Below are 17,540 nucleotides of genomic sequence, written 5' to 3'. Positions count from 1 at the left end.
ACTTTGCATCAGGTGGCCAAAGTATTGGAGTTTCAGCTTCAGTATCAGTCCTTCCAATGAACACCCAGGACTGATCTCCTTTAGAATGGACTAGTTGGATCTCCTTGCAGTCCAAGGGACTCGCAAGCGTCTTCTCCAACACCACTGTTCAAAAGCATCAATTCTTCGGTGCTCAGCCTTCTTCACTGTCCAACTCTCACATACATACATGACCACAGGAAAAACCGTAGCCTTGACTAGATGGACCTTTGTTTGCAAAGTAATGTCTCTACTTTTCAATATGCTATCTAGGTTGGTCATAACTCTCCTTCCAAGGAGTAAGCGTCTTTTAATTTCATGGCTGCAATCACCATCTGCAGTGATTTTGGAGCCCCCAGAAATAAAGTCTGACACTGTTTCCACTGTTTCCCCATCTATTTCCCATGAAGTGATGGGACCGGATGCCATGATCTTCGTTTTCTGAATGTTGAGCTTTAAGCCAACTTTTTCACTCTCCTCTTTCACTTTCATCAAGAGGCTCTTTAGTTCCTCTTCACTTTCTGCCATAAGGGTGATGTCTTCTGCATATCTGAGGTTATTGATATTTCTCCTGGCAATCTTGATTCCAACTTGTGCTTCTTCCAACCCAGCGTTTCTCATGATGTACTCTGCATATAAGTTAAATAAGCAGGGTGACAATATACAGCCTTGACGTACTCCTTTTCCTAATTGGAACCAGTCTGTTGTTCCATGTCCAGTTCTAACTGTTGCTTCCTGACCTGCATACAAATTTCTTAAGAGGCAGGTCAGGTGGTCTGGTATTCCCACCTCTTTCAGTTTTTCCACAGTTTGTTGTGATCCACAGTCAAAGGCTTTGGCATAGTCAATAAAGCAGAAATAGATGTTTTTCTGGAACTCTATTGGTTTTTCTATGATCCAGCGGATGTTGGCAATTTGATCTCTGGTTCCTCTGTCTTTTCTAAAACCAGTTTGAACATCTGGAAGTTCACGGTTCACATATTGCTGAAGTGGCCTCGAGAATTTTGAGCATTCCTTTACTAGCGTGTGAGATAAGTGCAATTGTGCAGTAGTTTGAGCATTCTTTGGCATTGCCTTTCTTTGGGACTGGAATAAAAACTGACCTTTTCCAGTCCTGTGGCCACTGCTGAGTTTTCCAAATTTGCTGGCATATTGAGTGCAGCACTTTCACAGCATCATCTTTCAGGATTTCAAATAGCTCAACTGGAGCTCTTAGAGACATGTAAAAAATAATCAAAATTATTTAATCAACATTAAAAAGTGATATTTCACTGCTTATTTTAAAGGAGAATTTCTCTCTTTTTTAATACTGTTTATTATTGTGATAAATATGTACAACAAAAATTTTGCCATTTTGCTAAGTAATTCATTAGCATTAATTATACACATAGTGGAGTACAACCATCATTATGTATTTCCAAAACTTTCCATCACCACAAACATTATTTCTCAATTTCCACTTCACTTTGAGCATCTCTTCTTATGCTTTCAGTACGTTTACATCTGATTCCGCCTTATTTACCATAAGAAAACAAGTTAAACAAATGAAAGAAAAGAAGCTCTCAGCCCTAACACAGCACGTGGCCTAAGGGTCAGCCAACTTTGAATTTGAACCTCAGTTCTTACCTTTCCAGCCTGCTGACCCTGGGAAAATCAATTAATCTCTCTCAGCCTCAGTTCTCTTATCTGTAGTGTGAAAGTAATGGTAATAACCCCTCCAGGTTGTTCTATCTATTAAATGAGTTGATATATGTAGAGGGTTTATCAGCATTCCCAGCATAAGTATTTCATAAATGGTAATTAGCATTATTAACATTAATAGAAATAGTATCAATATTAATTATATTTGGACTGCCACTTCATCCAAACCTTCCCTCAAAGGATGGGACAGGGCATCTTCTATGTGGCAATACCATCCTTACCACCAATGGACCTAGGATTTTAAGGAAGAAGAAATAGAATCAAGAATTTTTTTTTTTAATGTTTTGGCTGTGCTGTGCAGCGCGCGGGATCTTAGTTTCCTGACCTGGGATCAAAGCCATGCCCCTTGCAGTGGAAGTGCAGAGTCTTAGCCACTGGGCTGCCAGGGAATTCCCCAGGATTGAGAAAATGCAGAACCAAATGGAAGGAAAAGATTCAAAGCCGAGCAATCCCCAGGGGTCCTTAGTGGGGAAGATTCTCCTCCTTGGCAGGGCTAGGTGAGTGCACAGTCCCAGGCAGCCAGAGGACCGGCCCTGGGCTCCCTCCCACCCTAGCTGAAGAGAAGAAGCTGTCAGACTGATAAACATCTGAATCTCCAGGAGTGTCAGATGTACTTTTTTATGGTCTGTTTTTAAGATGTTGTGATATACTCATATATGTTTGGGGCCTGAATCCCTTCGATTTAATTGATGACACTAATATGTACATAACTAAAACCCTGCAGATTGCACTTATGCTGTGAGCTATCCATCATTTGTTTTTTTGAAACATGAGTCAGGTTTTGCTTCCCACTGTTATTATCTTGTGTCCTGTTCCCAGAAGCATAGTCTACAGCCACTTCATTAAACTTGCCAAAATGCAAAAAGAACCGAAGTGAACTAAACCAAAAAACAGCTTTAACATGTAGGAAAATTATTTCTACTCCAAAAGTGAGAGTCCAATAGAACCAGCTCAGTACTGTTTGTACAGTTTTATTTCTTTATGCAATTTAATCCAGCTGTTTGCCAGCACTTGAAAAAGAAAGAGAAAATATAATTGCCCTGCTTAAGTCAATTTTAAAGTATACTTAAAATTTTTCCATCTTATCTAGGTGCTTCTCTGCTACTTTATAGAATTTTCAATTGTAGAATTTGCTTGCTGGAAATGTGTGCTTTGGGCTAGAAAGAATATTTAGAAATCCTTACCCAGAAAAAAAAAAAAAAGTGGGAGTGGAAATTTAAAAGAGGACCGCCTAATTCAGTACTAAAACCAGTGTGAGAAGCAGTGTGTGTGAGTGTGAGAGTGAGTGTGTGTGTGTGTGTCTGTGTGTGTGTGTAGTGTAAAATGTGCTTTTCAAAGTGCTGAGAGTTTGATAGGAATGTTTGATTAGCTCTTCTCAGAAGAGAAAAGGTGCTTGGACCTCTTCTTGTTTCTTCTTTAGAATAATTTGGATGGGATCTGTGATGCAGAAAAGCTTAAGGAAAAAGGGATATCCGTTCTCTGTGGTGGAAAAGTTTTGAAAAAAATTTGCTTTCTTCAAACAAGGTATGTTCTAACAAATTGTTACTTTATTTAGATAGTTTGCTTTCCATTTCTTGTTACAAAAACATGAAAATATATTTATCATTAAGAAACTAGAATACATCCCTTGACCAAGTAATCAGTCTATACAAATTTCAGTCTCAGAGAATTGAATGGTAACTGACATCCTTGAAAACAACTAATATATGTATATTAACTCTAAATAAATTGTGCTGAGGTAAGGTTAGAACAAGATTTTCACTGTATCCTTTAAACTAACTTAATTGTGGTTAAAATTAGCTGAAAAGTATAATGTTTGTGCAGAACTTTAAAGTACGTTTAAATCTATTATTACTCCACATTATACCTTACTTCCTATGTGGAATACAATAGCAGCAGAACAAATTGCTTATAACAATGAAGGAAAAGCAGATACAGGCATATTGATGCTAAGTTAAAACAGAAATTATTCAGAGTAGATCTATACTTTTCTCTATTCAGACAGATCTTGGAGGAATGTGGCTACATGTGTGATTTTGTATCTTGTTTACACTGGAAGTATTTTCTTAGGTTTAGTGTTTCTTTAACTGATAAGCCCAAGAAACAGCCGGCATTGTTAAGTCTTCTATTGTAGCCCAACTTTACACAGGGAAACAGGATACGAAATCTCTTTCAAGCATGATTTGTGTTAAACTAGTATAAACATGAAATAAATGCCTCAAGCTCGGGTTAAACAGAGAGGATAAGATTGAATAATTAGACGCGATGGTTTGCTCTGAACAACCCACGGCATCTTTGCCATCCCAGCTTTGAGAGTGGAATTCAAGATTTTCTTTGGGTTTATTGTAAATATAAAACCCGGCATTTTTGGCCATGGTGGTTATTCAAAAATGTGAGCGCCAAGAAAATAGCATTTTGCCATTACGTTGTGTTGCAATAAATTTGGAAGTTTTGGTGGTAACGTTCTAAGGTTGTTTTTCCCTTGGTCTCTTGAAAGATGAAAATAGCCTGTAGCCAAGAAAAATCAAACACTATTTGTTTGTGTATTTTCTCTGTTGTGCGTGTGTGAACTACAAGCGGTAGCTACTCCCCCATAGGAAAGCTGGAAGTGCCTGTCTTTTATTTATTGAATTAAAATACCCTCTTTTGTTGAAAGACTTTAGACAAAGAATTGCAAGACTACAAGGGCTGCATTTTTAATTGCAATATGCTGGTTTCCCAGACTAAGCTTCATTTAAATATATCTTATACCTCACCCCTGAAAGGAAATACGGTAGGAACTTTGAAAGTGCTTAATATCTATCCTGACGTAGCGTTTACTTTATGAATAGCGTTTAGACGATCTAATTATCTTTTTTGCCAAGTTGTTGATCACATGAAGAATAGTTTCTTTCAGTGAAAATACACTGGGTTTGAGAATGGTTTATGAATAGCATCAGGAGAACAAAAATGCTGTGCTGTGCCCATCTGTAATTCCTGTAAGACATACTGCTAGACAGGAAAGCGGTGTGGTTCAGTGCCGTGTCCCAAGCCAGGAGCCCAGATTACAGTCACAGCTCTGTCCCTGTTTAGTGGTGTTATCTTGAGAAAGGTGTGTAGTTTTTGACTTTTGTTTTTCCATCTGAAAAAAAGAAAAAGCAATGCCTGCATACAGCCCCTCCCAGGATGGCTATGGGGTTCAATATTGATTCTCAGTTTTAAAAGGGTTTTGAAATGTGAAAAGTTCTAAAGAAATGGAACCTTTCTTCGCAAATATTAAAAAAAAAAATAATAGAATGCATGGGAGGGAGTCACTGGTTGTGAAATAAATGTTTCGTAACCTCTAGGATGTTCCTACAACAATGCCCACATGTGCAACTTAGCCTCTCCTTGCTAGTTTGGAGGCACGAGGCAGGGATCAAGATCAGTGGGTGCAGGACAGAGCTCACTGCTCTGTCAGTGGAAGGGCTTTCTAGCTGTGTGACCTTGGGGAGTTTACTCAACATCTCTGTCTCCATTTCCTCACAAAAGAAGTGATGAAATTGCCTTCCTAATCCTAAGGTTCCAATGCACTGGAATATCTTCAATGTTAAGACATGGCCAGACCAATTTCACTGTTGAGACTTCCTGTATACTATTGATACAAAATCAAAACAGGGTAATGGAACCTACAATATATTGAAAATGTCTGTGCTCACCTAACTAAAGACTTCAACACACTCAAAAATGAAAAGCAATATAACTTCATGCTAATGAAATATAATCCAGTGTGTATACATGTATGTGTGTGTGTATAATCCTATGTGTATAAATAAATATATGCAGATGTATATTTACACTTATATTTCCATAGAGGACAGTGTGGTTCAGACTTCTTTCAGTTCTCTGGTGCATTTCTATGACTGTATGACCTCATGTGGCGATAATGTCAAATATCTAAATTTAGGTAAAGTGAAGGCCAAGTGGCCCTCCTACGCTATGGATCCTGAAGGGGCTTGTCAGGCAGGAGGTTCTGACACTTCTTAAATATGTTACCTTTGGCAAATTTTGTAAACCTTCTGGCCTCAGTTTTCTCATCTGTAAAAAGAGTCTACTATTAATGGTTACCTCATAAGGTTGTGGCAAAAAAACTTCAACTTGTAGCTGGTACAAGTTGTTGTAGCTTGGTCAGTACCCAAATGTTAGCAAGTAATTTTTTATGGTATGGGACTGGAATGAAGAACTTAAATCAGCTGTTAAACAAATCATTTGCAATCCTCTTCAAACTTAAACATTAGCTCTTTGGATGTAGTAAGCAAATAGATATGTGGAACTATGTGATCTTAATACAATTAATAGAAATTTGGGACTTCCCTGATGGTCCAGCAGTTAAGATTCTGTGCTTCCAATGCAGGGGGTGCAGGTTTGATCCCTGATCAGGGAACTAAAATTCCAAATGCCATGTGATACAGCCAAAATTTTTTTTTCAATTATTAGAAATTTCTTGCTATCTTGCAGGAGATCTGAACTAATCAATATTTCAACAAATATTAAATCAAGAGAGGTACAGCCATTCTGTGATGTGTGTATTTTGAGAAACCCCAAAGGTCCCCTTCTGGCTGCCAAAATGTGTCTCACTGTGGCTTGCAGAAGGTGGTAAAATTCCTGGCTCCCTGAACACATACACACTGAGAGAGAGAAGTGCACAGAGAATTTGCTAGTTTCTACAGACATGAAAGCTCCCTGTGCAGGTGGCTTCTGCTCAGGCAGAGAATGGGGCAAGAAATGAACGAGAGACCAGGGCCAGTCGTGTCTCCCCATCGGAAATGGCTTTCTGATAGTGCCAGCTCTTAAAGTTTCATTAAGGCACAGGACTGCACACAGACAGCCAGGGCCTGATTCCTACATTGGCCTGGACTGTGGGGTTCTCCTGCTACTAGTTCCTCCAGCTGTGCACCTATGCCCCTCCAGCCCAACTCCCTTCACCAGCTTGTACTGCTGTGCACACCCCATAGGGCGATCCTGCAGTGACAGGGGCCCTGCACCCAAGATTGGCCCTAGCCCTTGCTACCAACCCTGGCTCTCAACCCTACAGACAGCTGACCCCACAACCCAGTGTATGCACCTGGCTCAAGCCACAGCTACTGCCTGCCCTGATCCCCAGCCTCTAAAGGTGTCACTGAGGCCTCCCACAGCCCTTGCAGCCACTGTGGATCCTCTGCCCTCCTCTCCAGGGACCACGATGTTGTTGATGCTGTTGATGCTGTGGCCTGAGCTGTCAAGCTATCACATCTCCTTGGACCTAGAGCTAATACAACCCCCATACTTAGAGCCCTGAACCATTAGACGGGTTACAGTACACTCCCGTCTGCCCCTTCTCACAGGCGAAGGTCTTTCCTTACAGAAGTCAGTCCATGAAGTTAGAAAGAGATGATTGCTTCTTCAGATGCATAGATATCCACAGAAGGCTATGGGCATCGTGAAGAATCAGAGAAATACGCTGCCACCAAAGAAACACAGTAAACCTCCAGTAACTGACACCAAAGAAACTGACACCAAATCAGGAGAACAAAATGAGAAGCCCAGCAAGGGACAGAGAAGATTGACAAAGAACCCAATGGGAATTTTAACTAAAACACACACACACACACAAATTGAAGTTAATCTGAGACCATCTAGGTAAGTTCTTTTTTACAGACCAGGAGGTGAAGGGCCAAAATCGCATTCTCAATAGAGCACAGACTATTTCAGTCTTGTTGACTGCATTTTCCTATGGTTACCAAAAAACACACAGTTGTGGAAACTGGATTCAGAATTTGTTTTTAATCAACTAGAAAACTTTTCCACTTAACAGACTGCAAGCCTTAAAGAAATCCTGAGAGCGCCCATCGGAAATGCTCCGGGCTGCCTGGAAAATGCGCGCAGCAGGCACCAGGCGATGCTCGGAGTTGAGACCCATAAAAGCGGCACATCGTGTGGCAACCTGCAAAGAGCAAATCCCCCACCAGCAGATGTTGTGACTGGAATCCGCTCTTGCATTCCTCTGGTGCTTATACCCTGAGGGAGAAAGGGGAACTGAGATGCCAGAATCCTTCCTGAGTCAAATTCACAAGCCAGGGTCTCAAAACAAAGCAGAGCAAAAATTCATTTGATTTACATTCAGCTTAGAGAATATTTTGCTGTGTTTGATTTTGGTCTTATAGCTTACAAAAATATTTAGGCCCATGTCTGCATCAGTGTCGGGGCTTCCCAGGTGGCGCTAGTTGAAGAACCTACCTGCCAATGCAAGAGACATAAGAGACGTTTGATCCTTGGGTTGGGAAGATCCCCTGGAGGAGGGCATGGCAACCCACTCCAGTACTTCTGTCTGGAGAATCCCATGGATAGAGGAGTCTGGCAGGCTACATTGCGTAGGGTTGCAAAGAGTCAGACATGACTGAAGCGACTGCACAGCACACATTGCTTCACTGTCACTTTGCAAGATGCTTTTTTCAATTCTTTTTAAGAATGCTAGATAACATTCCTTAGCCATTCGATTGAGCCTATTGTCTGACAGTCATCTAGATTTTCATGAGACTGGGCTAAAGATCCCTACAAATCTCTGAGCAGAGAAAGCAGGAACAAAACTACAGAACTGCCCCCTGTCTGGGGCTCTAGCAGAGTTCAGCCCAATTATGGTCACAATTCTTTCACCAAGGATCCTAAAATCAAACTTTGGCAGCCCCTTCATGGAACACAGTCTTATCATGGCAAAGAGGCTTGCATAACTCAATGAAGCTATGAGCCATGCCATGCAGGGCCCTCCAAGACAGATGGGTCACAGTGGAGAGTTCTGACAAATGTGTTCCACTGGAGGAGGGAATAGCAGACCACTCCAGTATTCTTGCCATGAGAACCCCATGAACAGTATGATAAGGCAAAAAGATATGATGCCAGAAGACAAGCCCCCCCACTAAGTCCTCTATGCTACTGGGAAAGAGCAGAGGGCAACTACTAATAGCTCCAGAAAGAATGAGACAGTTGGACCAAAGGCTGGTGATGAAAGTAAAGGACGAAGCTGTAAAGAACAATACTGCATAGGAACCTGGAATATTAGGTCCATGAATCAAGGTAAATTATATGTGGTCAAGCAGAAGATGGCAAGAGTGAACAGTGACATCTTAGAAATCAGTGAACTAAAATGAATGGGAATGGGTGAATTTAATTCAAATGACCATTATATCTACTACTGTGGGCAAGAATCCTTTAGAAGAAATGGATTATTCCTCTTGTCAACAAAAGAGTTCAAAATGCAGTACTTGGGTACAGTTTCAAAAATGACAGAATGATCTCTGTTCGTTTCCAAGGCAAACCATTCAATATCACAGTAATCCAAGTCTATGCCCCAACTATCGATGCCAAAGAAGCTGAAGCTGAACAGTTCTATAAAGACCTACAAGACCTTCTAGAACTAACATCAAAAAAAAGACATCCTTTTCACCGCTTTTCATAGCGGACTGGAATGCAAAAATAGGAAGTCAAGAGATACCTAGAGTAACAGGCAAGTTTGGCCTTGGGGTATAAGATGAAACAGGTCAAAATCTAACAGAGTTTTGTCAAGAGGATACACTGGTCATAGCAAACACCCTTTTCCAGCAACACAACTCTAAACATAGACATCACCAAATGGTCAATACCAAAATCAGATTGATTATATTTTTTGCAGCAGAAGATGGAGAAACTCTATCAAAGCAAGACCTGGAGCAAAAACAAGACCTGGAGCTGTGGCTCAGATCATCAGCTCCTTTTTGCAAAGTTCAGGTTTAAATCGAAAAACGTGGGGAAAATCACTAGGCCATTCAGGTAGGTATGACCTAAATCAAATCACTTATGATTATATAGTGGAGGTGATGAATAGGTTCAAGGGATTAGATCTAGCAGACAGAGTGTCTGAAGAACTATGGACAGAGGTTCATAACATTGTATAGGAGGCAGTGACCAAAACCATCCCCAAGAAAAAGAAATCTAAGAAGGCAAAGTGTCCAAAGAGGCTTTACACATGGCTGAGGAAAGAAGAAGAGCAAAAACCAAGGGAGAAAAGGAAAGATATACCCAACTTAATGCAGAACTCCAGAGAAGAGCAAGAAAAGAAGGCCTTCTTGTATGAACAGTGTAAAGAAGTAGAGGAAAAAAATACAATGGGAAAGACTAGAGATCTCTTCAAGAAAATTGGAGAGATGAAGGGAATATTTCATGTAAGGATGTGCATAATGAAGAACAGAAATGGTAAAGACCTAACAGAAGCAGAAGAAATTAAAAAGAAGTGGCAAGAATACACAGCAGAACTATACAAAAAAGGTATTTATGACCCAGATAATCATGATAGTGTGGTCATTCACCTAGAGCCTGACATCCTGGAGTCTGAAGTCAAATGAGCCTTAGGGAGCATTACTACAAACAAGGCTAGTGGAGGCGATAAATTCTAGCTGAGCTATTTAAAATCCTAAAAGATGACGCCATGAAAGTGCTGCATTCAATAAGCCAGCAAATTTGGAAAACTCAGCAGTGGCCACAGGACTGGAAAAGGTCAGTTTTCATCCCATCCCAAAGAAGGGCAATGCCAAAGAATGTTCAAACTTCCATATAATTATGCTCATTTCACTAGTAAAGTTATGCTCAAAATCCTTCAAGTTAGGCTTCAGCAGTGCATGAACCGAGAACTTCCAGATGTACAAGCTGGGTTTAGAAAAGGCAGAGGAACCAGAGACCAACATTCGTTGGATCATAGAGAAAGCAAGAGAATTACAGAAAAAGCACCTTCTTCTGCTTTATTCACTATGTAAAAGCCTTTGACAGTGTAGATCTCAACAAACTGTGGAAAATTCTTAAAGAGATTGAAATACAAGACCACCTTACCTGCCTCCTGAGAAACCTGTATGCAGATCAAGAAGCAACAGTTAGAACTGGACATGGAACAACTGATTGGTTCAAAATTGGGAAAGGAGTATGACAAGGCTATATATTGTCACCCTGTTTCTTTAACTTAAATGCAAAGTACATCATGCAATATGTCAGGCTGGATGAATCACAAGCTGGAATCAAGATTGCCAGGGGAAATATCAATCACCTCAGATATGCAGATGACACCACTCTAACGGCAGAGGAGGAACTAAGGAGCCTGTTGATGAGGATGAAAGAGGATAATGAAAAAACTGGCTTAAAACTCAATATTCAAAAACCTAAGATCATGGCATCAAGTCCCATCACTTCATGGCAAATAGATGGGGAAAAAATGGAAACAGTGAAAAACTGTATTTTCTTGGGCTTCAAAATCACTGTGGATGGTGATTACAGCCATGAAATTAAAAGACGCTTGCTCCTTGGAAGGAAAGCTATGACAACCTAGACAGTGTACTAAAAAGCAGAGATATCACTCTGTCACAAAAGTCTGTTTAGTCAAAGCTATGGTCTTTCCAGTAGTCATGTATGGATGTAAGAGTTGGACCATAAAGAAGGCTGAGCACCAAATTGATGCTTTTTGAATTGTGGTGCTGGAGAAGACTCTTGAGAGTCCCTTGGACATCAAGGAGATCAAACCAGTCAATCCTAAAGGAAATCAACCCTGAATATTCATTGGAAAGACTGATGCTGAAGCTGAAACTCCAATACTTTGGCCACCTGATGTGAAGAGACAACTCATTGGAAAAGACCCTGATGTTGAGAAAGACTGAAGGCAAAAGGAGAAGAGGGTGGCAGAGGATGAGATGGTTAGATGGCATCATTGACTCAATGGACATGAATCTGAGCAAACTCTGGGATAGTGAAGGACAGGGAAGCCTGGCATGCTGCAGTGCATGGGGTCGCAAAGAGTCAGACACAACTTAGCAACTGAACAACAACAAATTTGTTGAATCTTACTGAGAGACATTCAACTGGTGGCTTTACCTCTGCTAAATCCTAAAGCCTGAATGGGCCATGTTTTGTAGGAGGATGGTTAGGAGAATGTTGATGATAATAGTAATCATGATTAACCATCACCCCAACAACAATAAATACTGCCAACACTTAGAGAGTCAGTCTCGTGTACCAGGCACTGTTCTAAGCCCTCTTCATCTGTCAACTCATTTAATCCTAACAGCTACCATAGGAGATAGGTGGTTATGAGTCCCATTATACAGATCAGAAAACTGAGGCACTGAGAAGTACGTTATCCAATGTCACACAGCCGGTACACGATGATGCTCAACTTCAAACCCAAGCATTCTAGTTTCAGAGCTCACATCATCAGTCTACCAGGTAACAATTATACATGGTCTTGGTTTTTCTATCACTGCACCAAATTAATTTTGCCATCCCTAAAAATATAATTTTCAAGCCAAGTCTAATTTCTAAGAAAGTCATTCCTCACTGTAAATATAGACTCCCCAGTAATACTGATGGAATGGAGTGGAGGTCAGGAAGTCACAGGGAAAAGCTGTTAGGAAGACAGGGTTTTTATTTCTGTCACTCTTAAATAATTTTCTGACTTACGAATCACTTTTCTGGTGTGTTGGGAAGACTCTCAGGGGCAAGGCCAAGGAGCAGACCTCATTATCAAGTTCTTTGAGTAGCCAGTTCCCAAAAGGTATCCTTTATCTTCATTCTAGCGTTAAACTGGTAACGAGTCACAGAAAGAATCAAAGTATCAATTATTAACACACATAAGTGCAATCTAGAAAAACGGCATAGGTGATCTTATTTGCAAAACAGAAACAGAAACACAGACATAGAGAATAAATGTATGGACACCAAAAGGCAAAGGCAGGGGGATGAATTGGGAGATTGGGACCGGCATGTATACACTTCTACTTATAAAATAGATAACTAATGAGAACTTACAGTATTGCACAGGGAACGCTACTCAGTGGCCTGTAGTGGCCTAAATGGGAGGAAATCCAAGAAAGAGGGGAGATCTATATATGACTGATTCACTTTGCTGTACAGCAGAAACTGACATAGCAATGTAAAGCAACTATACTCCAATTTTTTTTTAATCAATATCAAGAAAGAATCGTACTGCCTTACAATTCAGGCTGCTTCAGAAAATCATTTTCCCTGGTAAGGGTCTCTACCTTGACAAGACTCTAGTAAAAATTGCTCAAATTCTTTCCCACAGTGAGAGAAAGGCTAAAGTTTTGTGTGGACATGTGGTAAAAATTCATAAAAATCACCCTTCGGGCTATAGGGAGAAGGAATTCTGTGTCTGCATTTTTTTCTTCTCAGAAATAAAAAGGGGGAAAAAAAACTATTCCTTTGGGGACACCCAATGTACAGTTTCCAAGGGATCAGGTCACTGGCATCTCAGTGAGAAGTGAATCTGTCCTCTGGGCCCCTTTATATCCCAGACAGAGAAAACATGCTTGGGACATAAAGGTACAAGTCAACTTGCCCAGACCAGATTCACTTTTAGAATATCGTGAATAGATCTGTACTCTGAACAATAAAAGGAATCTGGGGAAGCAGAGCTATTCAATGACAGCAAAACAAATATTTATTGGATTACTGCCATGTACCATGCACATGTCTATGTGCTTGGGAAGAACAGTGAACAAAACAGTCTCCATTCTCCTAGAGCTGCCAACCTGGGACCACATGATAAATAGACATAAGAGGTCTAAGTCTGGGGGTGATAAGGGGTGTGAAAAAAAAGCTTCAGAAGGTGGGATAAGGGGGCTGGACAGAGCAGTGATGATTTGCAATGTGTGGTTCAATAAATGTCTGATAAAGGGACGTTTAAAATGAGAGAGAGGTGAAGGCAGGGGGGAAGCGGGGAAGAGTAAATGCAAAGGCCCTGAGGTTGGACTACCCTTGGGAGCAGGCTAGGGGAGGAAGAAAAGAGGTGAGATCCAAGGTGTCCTTTGGAAAGCAGACACAGAGGGTACCATCCTAATGCTCCCAGATTTTACCCAGACACCCCCAAATGCCCACTCACACACCGTCTGTGGACAGCTCCTGCCTCTGCCCTGGATGAAATGTGAGTAGGTCCCATGCTCAGAGTGTTTTAAAAGAGCTTGTCTACATTACACCTGCCAACAATCTCAGTTCAGTCATTAATGTGGAGGTGATACTCAGGTAATACTTAAAAACTTGCAAATGGCATTCACAATTTCATCCCCCATCTCAGGCTTGCTTTCTGCAGTGGGAAAGGGCAGGCTTGCATTCTCTTTCTCTGCACTGGATCTTTACCGCTCTTGCCCTTGACTGCTAATGGCAGTTTCTTCAGTTCCAGAGTCGAAGAGGGCACAGACAGGAAAGATAAAGGTGACAGAGGGCCTCACTAGCTGGCACTGTTATGAGTTGGCATCCAGGTTCCCTGGGCTTGGCAGGCATGTGCCACTGTTTCTTGTCCCCATGGGAGCACTTCTATGGGTTCTTTGAAAATGCCCCTGACTTTTCTAGTGACCCCTTGTCTGTGGTTCCCAGATGTCATTTCACATGAGTTTGCTCTGGCTGGGGGCTTACAGCTCCTCCCCCTGCCACTGGGCAGCTGGAGAGCGATGTGCTGTGGCTTTCTGCTGCCCTTTCCCGAGCCCTCCCTGGACCCGGCTTGGGAGGCACCTAGAGCCACCCCGGGCTGACTCTCACACAGGTAGGTCTTGTTTGCCATGAACTATTCCCTCTCTGTCTTAATCAGGAGTCCACTGTGCCCTCGAGCCCATGGGACACAACTACTCAGTCATTTCAACTGGTCACTGGGCATGCAAGCTGGACTTCCAAAGGAGGTAACCAAAAACCAGGATCCTGGCTATCTGCCCCACTCCAGACAACACAGGTGGTTGTAGAAGCCAAGAGGGTAGCTGGAGATTAGAGAGCAGGGTTTCTTTAGGAATAGCTGTTGGCATGTTCCCATCTCCTCTGCCTCCCCAGATGCAGAAAGGGAGCCAGTGGTCTCCCCGCTTTCACCCACGCAGGCAATGGCGAGAGAAGCTGCAAAGAGACCACTTAGGAACAGGGAAGTAGTTGGCACTTGGTTTCAGCTGAAACTTAGACAAAGGCTCATTCCATTTTAACATCCCATTACACAGCCAATTACAATACTCTCAAATGTTTATTTAGATGGGTGTGTTATGCCTGGTTAAACTTAAAAATACGCCTGGTGCATCACTTTACCCTAAATAACATTTGTGAGAAGGAGAAAGCTGTATGTGAGTTCAGGTCCAAATATGACCCTCAAACAACAACAAAAAAATCTCTTAATCCTCACAACTAAGATTATTTTGTCACAAATGTATGTATTTCACAGTGTGCCTCTAAGCTATTGTCCACAGAGTATTTCAAAAAGCCTAGGATAGATGTATCAAGACAAAAAGGAAGGGAAAACCATCTTTTGATGGTAACATGGGGGTAGTGAGTGGGGTTAAGTGTTTGGGGCCTGGATTCTGTTACATACTTATTCCATAACTTACTTACAGCTCACTAAAGTTTGATTGCTTGCTCAAGTTCTCTGAGCCTCAATTTCCTACCCTGAAAAATGGGTACAATAGTAGAGACCTGATGGGATCACCATAATAAATAAGATCACACCAGTGCAATGTATAACATATGGGGAGCATTAAACACAATATTGTTATTATTAGAGTGCACTGTAAGCTTCCAAAACTTTCCTTCAAGAGGAACAAAGGACCAGTCCCACGTCCAGGCCACCAGGCAGCTCAGCCACAGTGGACAGAGCAGGGAATGGGCCCAGGGGACCTCTGGAGCACGAGGCCACATGGGTCCCCTTGGAGAGCTGGGTCTCCTGCTTCTAAATGACTCTCTTTCTTCTGCTGGTCCCCACCAATATCTGGACTTAATCCCTCAGAGCCATCAATAGCTCAGCCTCAGTCCCAGTCCTCCTCCACATCCCCACTCTCCCCAAGCCTCTGGTTGCTGGAATTCAGGAATGCACTGGGACCTGCAGCCCCATGCCTGCCTCATGGTCGCAGCCAGAGAACTGGACCCTGTCATCTGAGACTAACCCATCTTTACCAAGAGGCCGACAGCAAAATATACGAACCTTGCAGACACACCCTCATCTTCCTACCTCAGCTGGAAGGCTGTGCCAGACCCAAAAATGTTTTTCTGGGCCTCAGAATTGAAGGCGGACCAAAAAAGCACAGAGCATTTGGGCCAGTTAAGGCCCTGGGGATCCCAGTTGGACTGAACCAAATACCCAGCTCCAGATTCAACAGTGGACAGCCCCTTGGCAAACCACAAACCTCAGAGCCCAGGGGAGAGAACTTGCTGGGAGGAAGAGGGCTAATCCACAGTGTCAAATGCATTAGGTAAAGATGCTGCTGATGAGAGAAACTTGTCTTCCAGAGCTTCTATGAGAACCATTTAAAGCGAGAACAGTTTCCAGAGTAACTACAAGGAGCAGTCATGGTCCACCTGGCCTTTTACTGAGGTCCTCTGCCCATCCCCCTCCAGATTTACTGCGCTTCCTGCCCCCTTCCATTACAGAGGATAAATAACTCTTGGAAGGAGTTCTTTAGAGCTCATTTGGGGGCATGCCTGCAAACTAGTATTTTTTCCCACTGGCAATATAAGATCTAAACTACCACTTCAGAAACGTAATTACTGTTTGCAGCCTCACTGGAAATCACTATTGGTCGAAGCCTTTGTGGATGTGGTAAGCATTACCATATGTCAGGTTCTTAACGAGGTACAAAATGATGGTCTGAAACACACGCACCGGGATGGGCTTTCCCTTTTAGGTTCTGTGACATGTAGAAACATGGCACATGGATCAATGAATCTCATGGCATAGGCATATATCAATTATCAAACACATGCATAGGAGCATCTTAATCCACTCAGCTTCCCAGGGCTGAATATCTTTGCTTTAGGATTTTCCCTGAACGATGTAGTGATCAAAAATGATCTTGGAAAAGGGATCTTGAGTAGCATACACTTTAACCATCAAAAAAAAGTACCTATAATATTTACGGAAAATTCCCAGATTGGAACATCAGTAAGTGTAAGATTCTGATACATACGCTGAAAAAATGAACATTCTCTTAAATCAGGGTTTCTCAACCCTGACACTATTGGCATGTCGGGCTGAACAATTCTCTTTTTTAGCAGTTATTTATTCGGCTGTGTGGGGTCTTAGCTGTGTCATGTGGGATCTTTTGTTGTGCTGCGTGAGCTCAGTAGTTGCCGCTCATGGGCTTAGTTGCTCTGCAGCATGTAGGATCTTAGTTCTCCAACCAGGGATCAAACCTTCCTCTCCTGCATTGCAAAGTGAATTCTTAACCACTGGACACCCGGGAAGTCCCTGAATAATTCTTTGTTGTGGAGGTTGTCGTGCATGCTGTAGGATCTTCAGCAGCTTCCCTGGTCTCTACCCACTAGATGCCAATAGCATCTCTGCCCCAAGTTGTGACAACCAAAAATGTCTTCAAACTTTGACAAATCTTCACTGGGGGACAAAATCACCCCTTGTCATGAACCATGGTCATGAGTACATCAGGAACTCTACCGGGACGTTCTGACAGCATGATTTCAAGGTCTTCTCCCATTTTTCTTCCCAGAACATCCCAGGCATGCAGACCATGTTTTTCTTTCTCAGTGGCTGCCACAGTTCTTGGATATGAGCTGTGTGACCTTAGGCAAGTCACTTCACTGCTCTGAATTATAGGAATGATAATGTCACAATAAACTGTGGAAAATTCTGAAAGGGATGGGAATAACAGACTACCTGATCTGCCTCTTGAGAAACCTGTATGCAGGTCAGGAAGCAACAGTTAGAACTCGACATGGAAAAGCAGACTGGTTCCAAATAGGAAAAGAAGTACGGCCAGGCTGTATATTGTCACCCTGCTTATTTAACTTATATGCAGAGTACATCATGAGAAATGCTG

General features: G+C 42.0%; 1 protein-coding gene across 2 annotated transcripts in view; it reads left to right on the top strand.

Moving 5' to 3' along the window:
- The first annotated feature begins 2,982 nt into the window (after nt 1–2,982).
- Nucleotides 2,983–17,540, top strand: part of VIT (vitrin) — a 125,627-nt gene continuing 111,069 nt past the window's right edge. For both annotated transcript variants that reach the window (XM_010838615.1, XM_010838614.1), the window contains exon 1: nt 2,983–3,243. The gene's annotated coding sequence lies outside the window, so the exon portion shown is untranslated. The remainder of the gene's footprint in view (nt 3,244–17,540) is intronic.

Source organism: Bison bison, unplaced genomic scaffold (genome assembly GCF_000754665.1).
Source record: "Bison bison bison isolate TAMUID 2011002044 unplaced genomic scaffold, Bison_UMD1.0 scf7180017864100, whole genome shotgun sequence".
NCBI lineage: Eukaryota > Metazoa > Chordata > Mammalia > Artiodactyla > Bovidae > Bison > Bison bison.
Note: the sequence above shows the minus strand (reverse complement) of the source record. Positions and strands in the feature narration are given on the sequence as shown.